This window comes from Salmo salar, chromosome 02 (genome assembly GCF_965601325.2).
Source record: "Salmo salar chromosome 02, fSalSal1, whole genome shotgun sequence".
Lineage (NCBI taxonomy): Eukaryota > Metazoa > Chordata > Actinopteri > Salmoniformes > Salmonidae > Salmo > Salmo salar.
This window is the reverse complement of record NC_138292.1, coordinates 65,350,001-65,357,500: the sequence shown is the minus strand read 5'-3', so window position 1 is coordinate 65,357,500 and position 7,500 is coordinate 65,350,001. Positions and strand designations below refer to the sequence as shown.

The 7,500-nt window shown below is 43.1% G+C and overlaps 1 protein-coding gene across 2 annotated transcripts in view; it reads left to right on the top strand.

The window, feature by feature from the left end:
* LOC106589665 (uncharacterized) overlaps positions 1-7,500 on the top strand; it is a 31,823-nt gene that overhangs the window by 410 nt on the left and 23,913 nt on the right. Inside the window, exon 1 of one of the 2 annotated variants that reach the window (XM_082965993.1) lies at positions 1-119. This exon is cut by the window's left edge and continues 298 nt beyond it. The exons of the other annotated variant lie outside the window; for it this stretch is intronic. The gene's annotated coding sequence lies outside the window, so the exon portion shown is untranslated. The remainder of the gene's footprint in view (positions 120-7,500) is intronic. 2 annotated transcript variants of the gene reach the window in all.

Sequence of the window (7,500 nt, the reverse complement as noted above, 5' to 3'; positions counted from 1 at the left end):
CGGTATATTTCTTTATTGCAATACTCTCGTTTACCACGTCGGTGTTTTTCTTGCTTTCGTTTTTAAATATTTAATTTGTAACCACCGACAACGCCGAGTGGCCACGTTGGAACAAACAGGTAAGTGGCTGCAATAATATTATTAGCCAACACCTTTCGATTTGGAAGTTACTTTGCTTTTGCTTTCTACTGAATTTGACAGTTTTCCTGACAGCAGAAAGTTAGTAAACGTCCTTGGGTTAACACCTTTTGAACTCGTGCCAACTCGTGCTAAAAATGTGATCCTTGTGCGCAAGCAACGACAGGCCTGGCTGCAAGCTGATGATTTGCAACGTGCTTGACCTCTGTAAACCATTAAGCCACAGATTCACCAAATCATTATAGAATCATAGTTACATTTGGTCCCATCTTATTTGTTGATATATTCATTCATCAACTTAGAAATGAACTTGACAGTGAGTGTGGAAAGTCACAGAGGCCTCAGAAAAAAACAACATTTGGAAGGTGAGGGTGTATAATGTTGACAACATGATGTTGAGTTTTTCCATATCAATTGGAGTTATTTCACAGATCTCCCACATTTCTAGAAGGTACATTCAGAAATCATGATATACTTGAATGGAGTATTTAAATACAGAGAACATAATATACCTCAAAGGGACGGATAAATGTAGCTCATTATAACCTAGTTAATTAATGCGTTCTGGGATGACGGAACAAATTGGGCCAGCTTTCTATCGCGGAGACTGATAATGGTAATAGTGCCTAGCTGCTATTGCACCACCTACACACACCACCAATATTGTACACACAACAACATAGCTGACACGCTAAACTATTACCCATCTAACAGAATCCCTTGGCTCACACTGTGTATACTGCGTAAATGCAAGGGACTGTTAGATGTAGGAACTGACTTGCATAATATGTGAACACATACGGTGTGTTCCTACTAGTGTGCTGAGATATGTAGAACTGACTTGCATAATATGTGAACACATACGGTGTGTTCCTACTAGTGTGCTGAGACACATAGACTGTGTGTGTGTCATTTCCTATATCTTCTTGCCTATGTGATGTTCAGTGCACAGAGTTGCTCATTCACTCTGCTGCATTGTAAACTGCTGAGGTGACGTCATTATGTAGACCAAGCCTGGTCTCATTCTGAGAGAGAAGCCAGGGGCTTTAACCTGAGTCATCTAAAACCAACGGCACATAGATCTGCTTAGCTAGCACACAGAGACGTATGCATGTGGGGGGAGGGACCCCAGGTTACAGGGGAGACTCCCAACAGGTCTCCTGGGACGTACTCTCTAAAGTCTTCCTTCGCTGAACCCCCTAGGCCCTAACTGTGTGTGTGCTAGCCCAAGAGTGTCATTGAACCCCTGACTCATTTTGTTTCTAGGAAGTAGTATGGTGTTCAGTTAACTCTTTAAGTCCCTATAACCAGGGGCATATTCATTACTGCACATTGTAGCTTTCTGTTTTGCAACAGAAAATCGGAAAACAAATGTTTCTTAATGGACAAATTCAGGTAGTTACTCCCTGTTTCAGATGTTTTTCTTCCGTTTGGTATCTAGTGAACCAACCTGGTCTCAGAGTATTTTGTATTATTCTGGATGTAAATCCGAAACACTTCATTTAGTCAGATGTTTTGTATGGTGTGTATACGTTTGTGAATGTCATCATCCATATCGTATGGCTCCAGGTCATCTATAAGTCTTTACTAGGTAAAGCCCCGCCTTATCTCAGCTCACTGGTCACCATAGCAACACCCACCCGTAGCACGCGCTCCAGCAGGTATATTGCACTGGTCACCCCCAAAGCCAACACTTACTTTGGTCGTCTTTCCTTCCAGTTTTCTGCTGCCAATGACTGGAACGAATTGCAAAAATCACTGAAGCTTGAGTCTTATATCTCCCTCTCTAACTTTAAGCATCAGCTGTCAGAGCAGCTTACCGATCACTGTACCTGTACACAGCCAATCTTTAAATAGCACACCCAACTACCTCATCTCCATATCGTTACTTATCCTCTTGCTCTTTTGCACCCCAGTATCTCTACTTGCACATCATCATCTGCACATCTATCACTCCAGTGTTAATGCTAAATTGTAATTATTTCGCCTCCATGGCCTATTTATTGCCTTACCTCCCTAATCTTCTACATTTGCACACACTGCACATAGATTTTTCTATTGTGTTATTGACTGTACGTTTGTTTGTTTGTAACTTTGTGTTGTTGTTTTTGACGCACTGCTTTGCTTTATCTTGGCCAGGTTGCAGTTGTAAATGAGAACTTGTTCTCAACTAGCCTACCTGGTTAAATAAAGGTGAAATAAAATATGTAAAAAATTTATATTTGTGCAAAATGTTACGAATTTGCTAAACATATATGTTAAGAATTCCAATTTGTTGTGGCTTAATGTTAGCTAACTGGCTAACGTTAGATAGGCTACGGGTTAGGGTTTAAAGTTAAAACGTAGTAAGTAGGTAGGTTCACGAAATTGTGCTGAGGACAATAAAAGGCCACTCTAAATTGTGCCACTCTAAATTGTGCTGTTGTCACACAACACAATGCCACAGATGTCCCAAGTTTTGAGGAAGTGTACAATTGTCATGCTGACTGCAGAAATGTCCACCTGAGCTGTTGCCAAATAATTTTCTGTTAATTTCTCTACCATAAACTGCCTCCAACGTTGTTTTAGAAAATTTGGACATCTGTGGCATTGTTTGTGTAACAACTGCACAATTTAGAGTGGCCCTTTATTGTCCCCAGCACAAGGTGCACCTGTGCTGTCCCCAGTACGTTGTGAACAGTTGGCGGCGGCGGGGTTATGGTATGGGCAGGCATAAGCTACGGAAAATGAACACAATTACTTTTTATTGATGACAATTTGAATGCACTGAGATACCGTGACGAGATTAGAAAAATAGAAAGGGGCAAATACTTTTTCACAGCACTGTATGTATGTGTATATACTGGTGTATGTGTGAGAGGTTGAGTGGGGGAGAGAGGAGGGGTGCAAAAGAAAGATGAAACTGTGAAGTAAGTTTAACCACATATCAGTTGGATTTTTATCTCTGCTATCCTGCTGAAGAGAGCGAGTGTCACACTGACAAGACCGAGGGAGATAAAAACGGAGAGATAAATCATGGTGAAGGGAGAGATGGAGTGATGAGATCTCTCTCTCCCCTGGGTGATGGATGACTAGTCTGCTGGAGGGAAATTCCTCTCTGCCTCAAACACTGCCCTGCAGTGACTACGCTACCCCTCTTTCTCTCTGTTTCTCTCAAACACAATGTTCCCCTCTATTTAAATGTATTTTTCTCTTTCTGTTTCTATATATGTCTCTTTTTCTTGACCTCTTTGTTTCCATTTTACTGACTCTCTCTCTCTTCCAATTCCTCTATCGTTGTCTGTTTCTTTCTTCCAATTCCTCTATCGTTGTCTGTTTCTCTCTCATTCCTTCTCGCAGGTTCAGTTCTGCTCACTTACATAACAGTTCCTGTACATGACATTGACTAATTATTACCATTAGAAGTACTGTAGTAGAGATCCCATGCTCTCTACACTATAGTACATATAACTCCAGTGATCTGTCTCATCAGTCTGTGATGTCAGTCTGCTTTGTCTTTCATACCTGATCTTAGAGGCTCCCCAGGCCCCAGGTGTTTGTGGTATGTGTAAGTGGGAATCTTTTTGTGTCTCCGTGTTCTTTTCACCACACAACCGTTGTTTGTCAGTGTCTTGACTTTGTCCGGGAAGGTAGTGTGAACTGGAGAAGGTTCAGTTTACATTTTGTGTGTCTCCCACTGTCTGGAATCATCCGACAGTGACCCGACAAAAAAAAAAAAAACGGTACTCTTTTGAAAGGTTTACTTTCTCCTATACCCACAGTACAAACCCCTCCTCCACACCTGCTGGCAAGGCACCACGACAGACCACATAAAACACCAAGACAATTATGTGACACTTTAAATCATGTGTTATTGATGTCGAGGTAACGGTATGGGGGTTATAATATAAACAAGGAAATAGGGGCTATTCTGACATGATAAAGTCAGCTGTTTAGCTCTTAGTAATTACCCAGCCCTTCATCATAGCGAGCAACCCGTGAAACTGGTGTGTGTGATAGTGGTAGGGCAAGTCCAAGGTAACGGAATTACGCTGACTCAGGTTTTTCACTTTAAAATGTATGCCAAACAAAAACCGATGATTGCAAAGTTAAACAAACCATACAGCTCTATGCACAAGGACTACTTTTAACAATTTCCACAGAAAAAATACTAACATTTACTTGAACAGTGAAGATGCAAATTTTGGTAACAGAATTACGGTTTGTGCGGTTTGCACCTTTTATCGTGGAATCTCCCAGTAGTAGTAGTTTTATTGGAGACCCTACTTAAGGAAGCTATTCCAGGCACCTAATTTATGACGGGGAGGTGAGGCCAATTTAAGGACAATGTTTATCTAACCTTAACTATCTTTGTTATCTAACAATGATGGTAGCCGTTGAGACTGCTTTTTACTGCTCTGTGTGTGTGTGTGTGTGTGTGTGTGTGTGTGTGTGTGTGTGTGTGTGTGTGTGTGTGTGTGTGTGTGTGTGTGTGTGTGTGTGTGTGTGTGTGTGTGTGTGTGTGTGTGTGTGTGTGTGTGTGTGTGTGTGTGTGTGTGTGTGTGTGGGGGGGGGGGGGGGGGAGCGCAGTGTGCTTACTCAGTGTAAGGTAGAGGAGCCTGGTTTGTGAATGAGGTTTTTGATCAATGGGCATTTCAGCTGCCCACAGGTTGCCATGGTGTGAAAGGGCTGACTTGTCCTATGGGTGTGGACTAACCTAAGCCTCCGTTGGTATGGTCTCTTTTCTACAGTAGAATCATTCACTACATTGTACAACATTAGCTGATAGTTTGCTCATCGTGATAAGGACTCTTATTTTGGAGTCTCCTTTGAATACTGTTTGCATGATCACCTACTGTTTGTTAGATATGTACTCCCGTGTCCGGGCACGCTTAATCTGTGCAAGCAGTGTGAAATACCAATGCAACTGCCGTGTTTGGATGTCTGGGGCTGCAACCTGACGTCAGACATTGGTCTAATATATGGTATCTGTTTGCTTCAGGTTGCTTAGGCCACGCCCACCACCCCGAGGAGGTTGCTTAGGCCACGCCCACCACCCCGAGGGGCTTGCTTAGGCCACGCCCTCACCCCGTGGAGGTTGCTTAGGTCAGTTGGGTAGCCTACTTGATAGTTAGTAACATGGTGACTCAGATTTAAACGGTTCCACTCAGACCAGATCAGATGGGTGATTTGACATACGCTGAGGTCAAAGGTCACTCTTAGTTCCTCAGCACTGTGAGCTGGGTCACCAGTACACAAGGGTCAGGAGGTGACAGTGTGGGATAGCATGGTATGTCTACATACCAGAGACATCTCTTAGGCAATGTGTACTCCCCTTAGATTCCCAAGGCTTTGTCAACATGGCTAGACTCATAAAGACATGCTAGTGAATCACAACCTGCTGGGGAACCACAGCCCCAGATGGCAAGCAGACGTTGGCCTTTGGAGGGATACCATCCTCTAAATCCCACTGTTTGTTTGATTTCCTTATATTAATCTGATTAACAATCCCACAGAAGAGGGGTGATGTATTGTCTCTCATTTCCTCCTCCAGTGGGTTGGAATGGGACTATGTTTGTCCTGTTGGAATGGGACAATGTTTGTCCTGTTGGAATGGGACTATGTTTGTCCTGTTGGAATGGGACTATGTTTGTCCTGTTGGAATGGGACTATGTTTGTCCTGTTGGAATGGGACAATGTTTGTCCGGTTGGAATGGGACAATGTTTGTCCGGTTGGAATGGGACAATGTTTGTCCTGTTGGACTGGGACAATGTTTGTCCTGTTGGAATGGGACAATGTTTGTCCTGTTGGAATGGGACAATGTTTGTCCTGTTGGAATGGGACAATGTTTGTCCTGTTGGAATGGGACAATGTTTGTCCTGTTGGAATGGGACAATGTTTGTCCTGTTGGAATGGGACTATGTTTGTCCTGTTGGAATGGGACTATGTTTGTCCTGTTGGAATGGGACTATGTTTGTCCTGTTGGAATGGGACTATGTTTGTCCGGTTGGAATGGGACTATGTTTGTCCGGTTGGAATGGGACTATGTTTGTCCTGGGTGATAATGAGGAATGTTGACGTTAAACATTACAACGGTTGTCTGTCTGTCTGCAGATGGAGCACATCTATTCAAGGACTTTGTCTCTGTACCAGAAGTAGGGTAAGGAGTCTGTGACCTGTCTGAAATGGGTCCTTCAGTTTAGATTAGCTTTCTCTGTTAGCTTAGCTTAAACACGTTAGCTTAGCTGCTAGGCCCCAAGGCAAACATAGGACCTGGTCTTCACCCAATGATAACAGTGGAGATGAACTGAGACCAGATAACACCAGTCCTGGATACCTCTCTCCAAACCTGTTTGAGTTACACAGGCATGCATGCAGGCACACACATACACACACGCTATAATCCTTTACACACACACACACACACACACACACACACACAGACATAACAGGGGAAACCACTGAAGCAAGCCATTACATGTCACACCTCACAGAGTTGGGATGAGACTACTGCTGCAGCTGCACCCAGACAGTGTTAGGCGGAGGTGACTCAATATTCTCATTACAGAACAGCCCAAAATAGTTTGATCAAAAGTAGGTCAAATGACAGAACCATACAATATCATATCCTATTGTCTGCGTGAGCAGCTAGGTTTAGGTGTGTTAGGATTGTTTGTATTATGCGCGCGTGTGTGTGTGTGTGAGAATACACGTGGCCCTGTGTATATTCAACGAGCTGGTTTGACAAGATGAAGGAGTCAGTGATGACAAAGGGGATAATAAGTAGGGATGTCAGTTCTCAAAAACATCTGAACGTCTCTGGCGACAATTGGAAATGGTGTGTGACATGTTTGTGCTGTGAGGCAGCCCGAGGTGTCTAGTCAGAACAGGTGTCTCAATCTGGGCCCCTGTTGTAGTCTCTTGATCTTATTCTCTCTCTCGCTTGCTCTCTCCCTTGCTCGCTCTGTTTCTCTCTGACACTTTCAATTAAATTCAAGAAACAGTGTATTGATATGGAAGGTGTAGCAACTTACAAAGTCAAAGGTTTTGCCAATGCAAACGTGTAATAACATTTTAAAGAATGTAATACTAATGTACCCAGCAGTTCTCTCTCTGACTCCTCCCCTTTCCGACTCCTCCCCCTCCTGGTTATGTCAATCAACTGGTGATTCACCTCGTCTGTGTTGTCTGTGTTGTGTGTGTGTGTGTGGTGGGATTTGTGTTACCTGTCAGGTTGTGTTTAAACAGTGGTTCTAGATACGAGACCAACATACTGACCTTTCACCCCTCTCTCACCTCTATATATATACTGCTCAAAAAAATAAAGGGAACACTTAAACAACACATCCTAGATCTGAATGAAAGAAATAATCTTATTAAAT